The following is a 13,187-nucleotide window of genomic DNA, read 5'->3' as shown; positions in this document are numbered from 1 at the left end:
CGGGGAAGCAATGACAGAAGCCAGACCTTCCACCTTCTGCAACCCACAACGACCCTGGATCCATACTCCCAGAGGGATGGAGAATGGGAAAGCTATCAGGGGAGGGGGTGGGATATGGAGATCAGATTATGGGAATTGTGCAGAACTGTACCCCTCTTATTCTATGGTTTCATTAATGTCTCCTTTCTTAAATAAAAAAATAATAAAATAAACAAAAAAAATTTTTAAAAAGAAAATTTAAAACAAAAAGTCAGGATAAATACTTCGTAAATACTTATTCAAAAAAATAGACATAAGTCCTAATTTACAAAATCTTTTGTATATAATTAAGTTTTGTAATACACTTTTTTTTCTGTAAATGAGTGGTAGTGTAAGCCTCATGTTCTTTTTCATGGATCCACAAACTAACCCACTGCTGTATATTTGTATAAATAAAGTTCTTCAGGAATATATATATATATATAATGTGTAGTAGTTTTATGAGTTTACTGGAACGGTCCATAGCAAAACAAAAGCAAGGGTTACTAGGGTCATGCAGATATAGTGGCTAAAAGTTGCCTAGAAAGTGTGGGTTTTAAACTATTGTAGGCAGAAAAACAGAATTTCTGCAACTTACAGTTCTGACACAGGATATACACCACACAAATGCAAACTGGCTCAGTCAAAATAGAATATCAGGCCCACAATGAAGGCAGAGGAAGAATATGTGAACTCTATCAAAATAGACTATATGTGTATTTTTACTGTGGTGATGGGGCCTCACAAATACAATACCCTGTTCAGAGTCCCTTCCCCAGGTCAAAAATTTTTTAAAATATTTTATTTATTTATTTATTTATTCCTTTTATTGTCCTTGTTTTTATTGTTGCAGTTATTATTACCGTCATTGTTGGATAGGACAGAGAGAAATGGAAAGAGGAGGGGAAGACAGGGGGAGAGAAAGACAGACACCTGCAGACCTGCTTCACCGCCTGTGAAGCGACACCCCCACAGGTGGGGAGCCGGGGGCTCGAACTGAGAACCTTCCACCGGTCCTTGCGCTTTGCACCACGTGAACTTAACCCACTGCGCTACTGCCCGACTCCCCCCAGGTCAATTTTTTTGGCAGTGGGGGGAGGGGTTGGGGAGACAGAGAGGAAGGACAGATACCACAGCACTACTCCGCCATTCATGGAACAACCCCAGTGCCTTCTACTGTGCTACTTCCACTGAGATACGAACTAGGGTAAATGCCCTACCAGGCCAACTCTTTCCTGACCTGAGACAGTCCTTTTCTTTTTAATATTTTTATTTATTTATTATTGGATAGACAGAGAAATTGAGAGGGGAGAGGGAGCTGGAGAGAGGGAAAGAGACAGAGAGAGAGACACCTGCAGGCCAGCTTCACCACTAGTGAAGCTTTCCTCCTGCAGGTAGGGACCAGGGGCTTGAACCTGGGTCCTTGTGCACTGTAATGTGAGTGCTAAATCAGGTGCACCACCACCTTGGCCCTGAAATAGTCCTTTTAAGCCTCATCTTGCTGATGGTTCCTTCATTTTACTAAAAAAAAATGGTATATGTTACTCATTGAAACATAAAATCTACACACAATTTTGCATATAGTCATGCTGAACTTGGCTTTAGTCAACTGTATATGGCTCATTTGATAGTGTGATCTTGATTATTTGTCTTTTTTTTCTTGTTACCAATCTAAAATCCTGAGTAAAAGGGTTAACATATCATTGCGAAGATACTTGTGGAATGAACACTGCAAGCATGATTCTAGAGTCCAGACAGCTGATGAAAGCTGTCTCCTTATAACATGTCCGTTTGTGTGTGTGTGTGGGGGGGGTGTCTTCATATATAAGAATCTGAGGGCCCTCCTAGGCTTGTGAATGTTTAAAATAAAAGCACACCTTTTGGTCTGCAGCTTTTCAGTATATTACTGATGGCATGCTTTGAGACTTTTATATGTAATCTGTTAATTCTTAAGTAAATTATAATCTCAATAGTTTTGTTAGTGAATTACATAGTCACTTAGATCTAAGTCTTAAAGAATACAATTCCAACTAGAAATAACAACAAATGAAGATAGAGTCCTTGAAATACTAGCTTTCTGTACCTAGGATTTCACTATAATGAGAATATTACCGTGTATATAGTTTATACTATGTATTTTTAAATTTCATAATTTTATAAGGAAAAGCCACTGCTAAGAAAAATTAAAAGTCATCTGTATGAATGCCAAATTCTCAAGAATGATTTCATAGGCTGGATGGAAATTATGTGCTCTCTCCAACAAGCTGAAGAACGGCAAAGTCATGAATAATAAAAAAGGATGTTAAACTTTTCAATGAATCCAGATGGGTACCGATGTCATTGAGAATTCCCGAGAATCACCTTGATTGCTGCTTGAGACGAGGGGCCTGAAATGAATCATATCCACCGGTTGCAATGTATGGGTCCCGAGTGACAACGGTTTCTATTATCATGTTTTACATCCTACAAACATTAAGCCTATTTTTGCAGCAGCTGAAAAACCTCCAAACATTAAAGGATAACAGTCAGTCATTGCATTTGCCCAACTTTTATTTCTGCTTCCCGCTTTTGAATGTGGTGCAGTAGACCAAATGACGGATTGTGAGCTGGAGGCCGGTTGTACTATTTATTTTTGCGGAGAATTTGCAAGTCCTTCCTCCATGCTGGATATTATTGGTCCCTGTTGCAACCCGAAAGAGCTGGACTGGGTGGACTTTTTACCCATTGGTATCGGGCTTCTTCTTAATATACAAAGTCACTGGGTGAAGAGATTGTACCAATGAAATGACTGAGCAGTGTAAAAGCTCTAGTGACTTATTTATAAAGGCCAGTGGTGGAGTGGTAATGATGTATCTCTCCTCTCTGTCTCTTCCTTCTTTTCCTCTCTCTCATAAATAATGAAACAATCTGGCTAGGAAGGTCACTCAGTTGTTTGGTGTGTGTAGGAGGCCCTGAGTTTGTTCCTGGTATTGAAGAAAGAAAGGGAAAAAAAAAAAGAAGAAAGAGAGGGGGCCGGGTGGAGGCGCACCTGGTTGAGCACACATGTTACAGTGCACAAGGATCCAGGTTCAAGCCTCTGGTCCCCACCTGCAGTGGGGGAGCTCCACAGTGGTGAAGCAGGGCTGCAGGGATCTCTCTGTTTCTTTCCCTATCACGCTCTTCCCTCTTGATTTCTGGCTGTCTCTATCCAATAAGTAAATAAAGAAAACTTTAAAAATTAAAAAAGGGGGGCTGGGCAGTAGCACAGTAGATTAAGTGCACATGGCACAAAGCACAAGGGCTGGTGTAAGGATCCGGGTTTGAGCCCCCAGCTCCCCACATGCAGGGGGTTTGCTTTGCAAGTTGTGAAGCAGGTCTGCAGGTATCTTTCTCTCCTCCTCTCTGTCTTCCCCATCTCTCTCAATTTCTCTCTGTCCTATCCAACAATAACAAGAATAGCTGTGGCAACAATAGCAGTAACAACTACAACAAGTGCAACAACAAGGGCAACAAAAAAATGGGAAAAATGGTCTCCGGGAGCAGTGGGTTTGTAGTGCAGGCACCAAGCCCCAGCGTTAACCCTGGAGGCAAAAAATAAAAAATAAAAGATTAGAGAGAGAAAGAGAGGGAGGGAGGGAAAGAAAAGGAGGGAAAGAAGGAAGGAAGGAAGGGAGGGAGGGAGGGAGGGAGGGAGTGAGTGAGTGAGGGAGGGGAAAACAGCTTCATCCCTAATATCAGACAGAAGGGAACTATGTTTACTCGTGGCTGTGTTCCTGCTCATCATTCCTCTTAACCCCATTGGCTCTCTCTGCACACAGAGAACTTTGAACACTCAGAGCCACTGACCCATGAACCTCTTGCACTTGTCAGTTTCCTTTACTTGCAGTCTTCCATTGCTAGTTCCCTGTCTTCTCTATCTAGCAAATTCACCTTCACTTAATTTTTTTTATATTTTATCATAATTACAAACTTAGAGAAAGAGTGCAGAATAAGTCAGAGTCTTCACATATCTTTTATCTGAATGACCAAAATGTTAGCTTTTTTTTTTTTTCATATCATCATTCTTCTCTTTTTCTCTTTTCTTTTCACTTACCTCCCCAATTTTCTTTTGAATCACTTGATAACCAATTTAGGCAACCCTCTTAATCCAAGTTCTTCGGTATGTCTGTACAGCCTAAAAACAAATGTACAAACAACCAAGCAATTCTCTTACAAAACAATATAAACATCAGAAAACCAACATATAGCACTGTCATCAAATTTAGATTTTACTTGAAGTTTGCCAGTTGTCCCAGTCACAGTCTTGAGGGCAAAAGAAGACCCCAGGGGATGCTCTGCACTCGCAGTGGGTCACTCTTCTCACACTCCTTCATGTGAACTATTACCTCAGCCTCCCTGTGCTTCATTACACTGACAGTGGGTAGACTATCCCTCAACTTAATTGGCCTGACTTTTCCCTCAAGATTATATTCAGATTATGCATTTCTGGTAAAAAAAAAAAAGACTATAGAAGTGATGTATCCTTCTCAACGTGTCATATATATTTTTTGTTGTTGTTAAACTCCCTTTTTACTCCCTTTCATGCTCAGTCCCGCCTCTTCAGAGGTTAGTAATTGCTACTACAGACTGGTATCATCTCAGCTCTCACTGTAAGCATTTTTATATAGACACTTATTAGATAAAGCTACAGAGATCCCTAAAATGTTAACAAAAGTGATTGCAATATAAACTCTTGCTCCATAACGTATCTTTCTTCATTTATGTGTGTCTTTGAGATCTTTCCATATCAGTAAGTATAGACTCACCTCATTCTCTCAAAAGCAGCAAAGTTTCTTTTTTTTAACAGTATGTATTTGTATCCTTGATTAATTCCCTAGTGACAAGTATTTATGTTGTTTCTCTATTATTGCCACAATCGATTGTACCTATATTTAAGGGCATAGCTCGTTCGGTATTTTGACACTGTCAAATAGTTCCCCTAAAATGTTTTTTCCAACTAGTGTTCCCATTCATTACGTGTGATATGATTTGCATGTTTTAATTTTTGTGATATTGAGCATCTATCATAGTTCATGGTTTTTGGATTTCTTTATGTGAAATTGCCTGGTTTTCTTTTTTTCATTCTACTTATTTATTTTTAATTTTTTATTGCCACCTTGGTTCACCAGAGCTTGGTGCTAGCAGTATGAATCCATGGCTCCTGGCAGACATTTTTTTCTTTTTAATTTGATTTTTATTTGAGAGGACAGAGAAATTGAGGGGAAAGGGGAGATAAAGAGTGAAAGACCGACTCCTGCAGACCTGCTTCATGCTTGGGAGGTGCACTCCCCACAGTGGGGAGTGGGGAGCATCTCAAACCAGGACATGGTGGCATGTGTGCTTAACGTGAGTGTCACTGTCCGGCCCTCTGTTGATGTTCTTCATATTAGAATGCTAGACTGTTGACTTGTCCTGAATGACTACATATTTGGCCTCCTTCCCTGTGAAAGCTCTTCTACTTGCCTTAAATAACCAGCTCCCTTCTCTGTTGGTCTACAACAGACTCATAATGCACCCAGGGCCTCATCAGCATGCCTGTCATCCTCTCTCTCTCTCTCTTTCTCTCTTTTTTTTTTTTGGTGCAGCCAGGGCCTTGCACATACTGTTTTACTGCTAGTTTTTTATTTTTCAATTTATATATAGGTATAGAAATCCAGACAGAGCAGAGTACTGGAGTTTTCCCCAGTGTTGTGGCACTCACGTATGGTGCCAGGAGTCAAACCTGGGCTGTGTGCATAGAAAGGAAAACGCCCTGCCTGAGAAGTTATCTCTTGGCCCTATAGTTTTAATTCTTTTTTTTTCAAATGTTTATTTATTTACTTATTCCCTTTTGTTGCCCTTGTTTTATTGTTGTAGTTACTGATATCGTTGTTGTTGGATAGGACAGAGAGAAATGGAGAGAGGAGGGGAAGACAGAGAGGGGGAGAGAAAGACAGACACCTGTAGACCTGCTTCACCGCCTGTGAAGCAACTCCCCTTCAGGTGGGGAGCCAGGGGCTCGAACCGAGATCCTTACACCGGTCCTTGTGCTTTGAGCCACCTGCGCTGAATCCGCTGTGCTACCGCCCGATTCCCATAGTTTTAATGCTTAAGGATTTTTATTTTATTTTTTTTAAAACCAGAGCACTGCTTATGTTGGTGCTTAAACCTGAAACTTCTTGAGCCTCAGGCATGAAAACCTTTTTGTATAACCATTATGCTATCCCCTTAGCCCATTAAGGAATTTAAAAGGGAGTGTGGGGCATAAAATGAGCATGGATTTTAGATTCGGCTAAGACTTGAGTTTGAATCCCAGCTGTGACCTTGCCGAGTTTAACGGGTGGTATAGTGGACGAACCCTTCTCTCCTGTATGTGAAATGGCAGGGTCCTATAACATAGTAGGCTCTTAGTGAATGTAGAATAAGCAAAAAGCAACTATCAAGAGGTCAAATGATATGTTCTGTGTGTTACTAATCAACTGGTATAAAAAGAGAGGAAGTAGCTCCTCCTTCTGCAATGGAAGGTTACAGTGAGTAATATGTCAGTGAGTAATGTGTGCTACTTTTTAAAAAAATATTTTAAATTATCTTTATTTATTTATTGGATAGAGACAGTCAGAAATTGAGTGGGAGAGACACCTGCAATCCTGCTTTACCACTGGCAAAGCTTTCCCCCTGCAGGTGGGGCCCCGGGGCTTGAACCTGGGTCCTTGCGAATTGCAACACAAGCACTCAACCAGGTGCGTCACCACCTGGCCCCTGTGTGCTACTTTCTAAGACCCTATTAAAATATATCCCATCTTACCTGCCCTTTGCAGAAGGTTTCTGCTTTGTCCTTCCTGGTCCCTCACCCCAATTCAGCTTCTCAACTGCTCTCTAGAGAAAGCACTCTCTTCCTCAAATAAGTGGACTCTTCAGAATGTTCTCTGTAGTAGAGGCTAGGCTTCAGCATTCCTGTGAATGTTTTCCCTTATCTCCTCAAGGAATGCGGATCAGAGACAGCCTGAGGTGCAAACAGAAAGATTGTGTGTGTGTGTGTGTGTGTGTGTGTGTGTGTGTGTGTGTGCAGCTTAGGGAGAGCCTGGGAGACTTGGGTTATAGACAGTGCTCCATCTCTGCTAAGGGACTCTTGACAAGTCTCTCCTTCCCACCCCCACCCTTGTTTGTTTGTTTTGTCATTACTGCAATAGGAGATTGGCCCTTACTATTTTGCAAAGTCATCATATAGAGTCAGAGGGTACGCATACATGCACCACTCTTCTCAGAAATCTGTGTTGTTGGAACCCCCGCAGCAATTTATACTCATTTTAATGCCACACTGCATTCTAGTAAGCTGGGGCCATGATAGGTTTCCTCACAGAACTGACAGCTGGTGGATCCACAGTTGGTTCTTAGTTTCCTAGAGTTTACAGAGATAGAACTTTCAGATTATTACTATCATTTTTTTTTTCTTTTTGCCTCCAGGGTTATCGCTGGGGTCAGTGCCTGCACTACGAATCCACTGCTCCTGGAGGCTATTTTTTCCCCTTTTGTTGCCCTTGTTGTTTATCGTTGTTATTGTTATTGCTGTCATTGCTGCTGGATAGGACAGAGAGAAAAGGTAAGAGGAGGGGAGGACAGAGAGAGGGGAGAGAAAGATAGACACCTGCAGACCTGCCTTACTCCCTGCAGCTAAGGAGCTGGGGGCTCGAACTGGGATCACTGGCCCGTGTGCTTAACCCCCTGCACTACCGCCCGCCCCCCTATTAGTATTATTTTTAACCAGAGCACTACTCAGCTTTGGCTTATGGGGTGGTACAGAGGATTGAACCTGGTACTTAAAGAGTCTCAGGGATGAGAGTCTCTTTGCATAACCATTATGCTATCTACCCCCTGAACTTTTAGATTTTTAATAACTTTAAACATTTGTAGTCTGCCAAGCATGTTAGCTGGCAAAGATAGAAAGCTATGATGTAGTCTTCTTCCTTTAGGGAGTCCACAATTCAGCTGGGGGACAACTATAAGAGAAACGCAATATAATTACCTTGATGGAGGTTTGGAGGAGTGTAGGGGAACCCAGGGGAAGACATCTGTTATGTTTAAGTTGGACGTTTTCCCTGAGGACCCAAAGCTTAAGTTGGGTGAACAAGGGTCTATCAGGAGAGGAAGGACTTTAAAGGCATTGGGAATGCCCTTTGCAAAGGTACAGGTGTGGGAGAGCACTGTGTATTGGGACAGGCAGGCAGATGCTAGCTCAGGAAGTGTCCTTTATGCCATCAGAAGGACTCTAGTTATTATAATATTTTTTTTTTTTAATTTTTTATTTAAGAAAGGATTAGTGAACAAAAGCATAAGGTAGGAGGGGTACAACTCCACACAATTCCCACCACCCAATCCCCATAACCCACCCTCTCCCATGATAGCCTTCCCATTCTCTAGCCCTCTGGGAGCATGGACCCAGGGTCGTTGAGGGTTGCAGAAGGTAGAGGGTCTGGCTTCTGTAATTGCTTCCCCGCTGAACATGGGCGTTGACTGGTCGGTCCATACTCCCAGTCTGCCTCTCTCTTTCCCTAGTAAGGTGTGTCTCTGGGGAAGCTGAGCTCCAGGACACATTGGTGGGGTCTTCAATCCAGGGAAGCCTAGCCAGCATCCTGGTGGCATCTGGAACCTGGTGATTGAAAAGAGAGTTAACATACAAAGCCAAACAATTTGTTGAGCAATCATGGATCCCAAGTTTGGAATAGTGGAGAGGAAGTGTTAGGGAGGTACTCACTGCAAACTCTAGTGTAATCCTGCTTTCATGTATATATTTTGCAGTAGTTTATGGATATTTAAATATTTACTTATTCCCTTTTGTTGCCCTTGTTTTATTGCTGTAGTTATTATTGTTATTGATGTCGTCGTTATTGGATAGGACAGAGAGAAATGGAGAGAGAAGGAGAAGAGAGAAGGGGAGAGAAAGATAGACACCTGCAGACCTGCTTCACTGCCTTACACCTGTCCTCGCGCTTTGTGCCACATGCACTTAACCCTCTGCGCTACGGCCTGACTCCCATTATAACATATTCTAAAGGGAGCGACTTAAAAAAACATTTGAGCGTAGAAAATTTTTGTGAAATGCCCAAGTAGGGCTGGGAGTACTGGGCAAACCAATTGGGAACATTTTCTGACCATGTGGCCTTGGGCAAGTTCTTAACCTCTGAATTTGGGTTTTCCTCTCTGAGAAAAAAACGAAAAAAACAAAAACCTACTTCGGAGAGTTGTTAAAATGTAAAAATCTATATAATTCCTTCATAGGAGTAAGCATGGCATTTGATAAGAGCTAATTATGTTTAAAAAGATAACATTTGTTCTTTATTTATAGGGCCTACATCACCTAGTAGTTTCTGACCCCCTTAGTCTGTTTCTTCCTTCGCAAAATAAATTCTCCAACTTTCCTTTTTCACTAGTCATCCTTCCTAGCATTTGCCATATTCATTAAAGCTTATATATATATATTTTTTCTGACCAAACTCTTAGACTGCAACCCAATTATCTGTATTTTTTCCCCAGCTAGATGTTTAGCTTTATGAGACCAGAAATTTAAAAATTTTACCACTGTATCTGCAGTTGCTGGCACTGCCTGCCTCTTGACAGATGATCAACAAACGTTGGCAAAAAAAAAAGTTTATCTATAAGGATAAACTCTGCCCAAAGGCCAACATATTGATAACTTGGCTCGTTATCTCTCAAGTTATACAGACGGTTTTATAATAATTATCCAGGTGTGGAGAAGAACATAAGCCAGCGGCTTCTAGCACACCTTCAAATCTAAAAAAAAAAAAAAAAAAAAAAAAAAAAAAGTTTCCAAAGGACTTCCATTTTCAGCAAGAATGCAGTTGTTTAGCGTTCACAAAAAGCATGTGGCCAACAGTTCAGGCGAAAGGGAGGCGGCGGCGTCGCTGCGTTAGGACCGAGCACGGGTCCGAGCTAGAGGTGTGGCAGACATTTGTTTACTACGGTCGTCGAGCGCAGCGCAGCGCAGAAGCCCAAGTCAGCGGGCCCGGGAGGCAGTCGGACCACAGCGTCACCTCGGCCGACCCCGAAGCCCGCTCCCGGGCCGCGTGGTTCCCGAAGGGTGAACTCGAGGGCGAAGGGGGGCGGGGCCTGCCCAGAAGCCCACAAGGCATGACGGGAGTTGTAGTCAGAAGGGCTCCATATGCCACACATACCCACAAACACACACGCGCCCCCCCACCCCAGACCTAGCTCGATAAACAGCACCTCTTCTAGGCAGATAATTCACACAAAGCTTGCCCACCCCTTATGAATGCCGTCTAGATGGACTTGAAAAAAAAGAAGCGATCGAAGGCCAGGAGCAAAGTTAGGAAGGCAAAACAAAGATTTATCAAGCGAGGAGAAAAGGAGGAGAAGGGTTAACACGGGCCGGGCATGCGCACAGAGAGCTCTGGAGGTGGGCGGGGACGGAAGACGAGTCCTGGGAGCTGTGTTTTCCCCGGAAGTGCCTTCCCTCCTCTCGGGTCCGCGCGGGCGCCGTTTCCTTTACCTCATTTGTCGTCGCCCCTCCCCGTCCCTCTACGCGTTTTGGTTCCTGGTTGGTGCTTCCTGGTCGCAGCTGCGGCAGTGAGTATGTGTGTGACGGACCCTGATGCGCCCGCGGCCGGGGGACCCTCGCGCGCCGGGCTGTGGAACTAGCGCGCGCCGGGTCTGCGGCCTCCGTGTCCCACGTCTGTCTGTCCTCCCACCCGCGGCGGGACGCGGCTCTTGGCCCCTTAGTGTCGCTGCTCCCGCCCGCCCGCGACTCGCCCGACCCACTAGGGTGTCCCGATTCTCCAGGCCGGGGCCATGGCCTGAGGTCGGAGTTCAAGGAAAAAAAACAAAAAAGCAAAAGAAAAGAAAAAAGGCCGCTCCCGGCCTCAGTGTTTGGGGGTCGGGTGTGGGGTGTCCCGGCTGCCGCTGTGGCCGCCAGCACCTCGCGAGAGTCCCGGCTTCCAGGAAAGTTGGGAGGCGTCGCCGCAGGACGGAGGGACGGACAGAGGGAGGGAAGGAGGGATGGTCGCCCACGTGAAGACCCGGCAGTCTTGGGTCAACTCCAGCCTTTAAGCTGCAGGGCCAGAAAACTTGCGGGGCGCTGCGTCCCCAGTTTCCATGCGACACTCCGGGACCTGGACGGTGATCGCTGAGTCCCGCCCCCCCCCCCCCAGCTCCTCGCTCCCCACGACCGTCCACGTTGTTAGGCGCAAGTTGCGGGAGAAGCTGCGGTGCAAGTGGGAAAAGTGGCCGAATGCACGTGTGCTTCAGGTGATGGGGCTGAGCGAGACCACCTGTCAGCGCCTCTAAAGCTCAGCAAATGCGGCAGCTCTTAGAGCTCCTCCTCACCCCCCACCCCCGGGGTCTATAAAGTGAATGTTTCAGGTTCCTCCTCAAGCTCTTGATTTTTTTTTTTCCCCACCCCTTTTGACGGAGCTCTGTGTAGTTTACTTTGGGGGCAGTTGAGCATTGCAGTTTTCTAGAGAATTCCTAAAGCGAGGAGTGAACTAAAGAAGAAATGAAGTTGTACATTGTAATATAGCTCCAGGGGAAAGACTAGCAAAAAAAAAAAAAAAAGGGAGGAAGGCATAGGGAAAGAGGGAGTCTTTTTGAGATAAGATTCTCATTAAAAGATCTAGATATCTTAGAACAGCTGTGCTTGTATGAATAGATTTAGCATAAATTTTCTCCCTCTAAAATCTTGTGTTGCTGTCCTCTTTTTTTTTTTTTTTTTTTTGGTGAGCATTATTTCACAGATTTAAATTCTCTGATCCAGTCAGATATCCTTCTAAGTTAAAGTCCCTATTGGAGAAGTAGATACATTTTAACACTAGAGTCAATTATTACTATTTAAAGTTTGCAACTGTCTAGATATATTAAGAATAGGATTTCAGTGGAAGACAAGTTACATTAAATCACTTTACAATGGAAACATGGGTTTAAAATCAACCTGTAGATTTAAATTTATCTGAAATGGAGACTTGTGTCACCAAGAAGAAATCGCAGTATCCCAAGTGAGAAGGTAGACTCTTAGGGCAGAGAGTGACTTTAAAGGTTGTACAGTAAATTATAAAAGCCTTAAGTTGTCCAGTTAAAAATAGTTAAAAGGTTTATTATGTTAATGGACTAGAGCTCTGCTCAACTCTGGCTTATGGTTATGCCTGGGATTGAATCTGGGACTTTTGAGCTTCAGGCATGAAATTTGTATTTGCACACTTCCCTGCCCCAAGTTAAGAAAAATTCAATGTATGAATGAGTAGTGGACCAACTTTTGAATGGCGAGAGGCTTTGTAATTACTCTCTATTGCTGTTTTATATTTATTAGGCCATTTTGATTCTTTAGATAAACTTCATTCCCAAACTGATTGTAGGTCATTTCTAAAAACGGTCTTTTTTGGGGGGTCATAGAATTGCTGTAGTTTTAGAGTATCAACTTGGAAGATTCTTAGATGATAAACTGACAAACTCAGATAAGTGTGTTTTGTTGTTGTTGTTGTTGTTATTGTTTCAGTTGAAATGTCCCTTCCATAGTCTTTAATACTTTCCTGGGGAGTAGTAGGGGTGTCTGTGAGGTCAGCTTAGGTGTCCCCACCAGGACAAAGGTAGAATTGAAGGAAAGTTCTTTAAATTGTTACTTGAGAGAATTTTTTGGATTTTATTTTCTAGTTTTAGTGAACACTTGTCTGAGAGACAGAGAAATGTGGAGCTGTGTAACCTTGCGTAGACTTCTTTAGCTCTTTGGACCTCAGTTTCTTTGTAGGTAGTTTGAGGAGGTTGCAGCATCCTCATTCAGATTTAAAATTTTGTGACTTTGATAGAGAGCTTCTACTATTTGGGTAAGTATGTTTAAGAATTATCTGTGGCCACCATAAAGTTGAGAAAGTCTTCCATATCTCTTGTTTACCTGCATTCCTTTCGTGTGTATTATTCCCAATACACACTTAAAAAGAGTAAGCTAGATGTATATGAATTTAATTCAAGTAGTAGCAAAAACAAAACAGCTTCAGACAAATCTTAACCCTGGCGTATATAGACTACATATATAGAAGGCAAGTTATGCCAGCACAGTGCTCAAGTACAGAACTTACAAAATCCTCTTAAAGGCCGTAGGGGCTAAATCATTAAATTCATTTTTACATTTCAGGGAAAGAGATAAACCCTTA

The 13,187-nt window shown here is 43.0% G+C and overlaps 1 protein-coding gene across 3 annotated transcripts in view; it reads left to right on the top strand.

Moving 5' to 3' along the window:
• Positions 1 to 10,471: 10,471 nt before the first annotated feature.
• Positions 10,472 to 13,187, top strand: part of ZCCHC7 (zinc finger CCHC-type containing 7) — a 208,241-nt gene continuing 205,525 nt past the window's right edge. The window contains exon 1 of one of the 3 annotated variants that reach the window (XM_007524131.3): positions 10,472 to 10,617. The gene's annotated coding sequence lies outside the window, so the exon portion shown is untranslated. Of the gene's footprint in view, positions 10,622 to 11,390; positions 11,410 to 13,187 lie in introns of those variants that run through there. The other 2 variants (XM_060199170.1, XM_060199171.1) reach the window with 2 other exon arrangements.

The sequence above is a fragment of the Erinaceus europaeus genome, chromosome 10 (assembly GCF_950295315.1).
Source record: "Erinaceus europaeus chromosome 10, mEriEur2.1, whole genome shotgun sequence".
Classification (NCBI taxonomy): domain Eukaryota; kingdom Metazoa; phylum Chordata; class Mammalia; order Eulipotyphla; family Erinaceidae; genus Erinaceus; species Erinaceus europaeus.
This window is presented reverse-complemented; position numbering and strand designations above follow the sequence as displayed.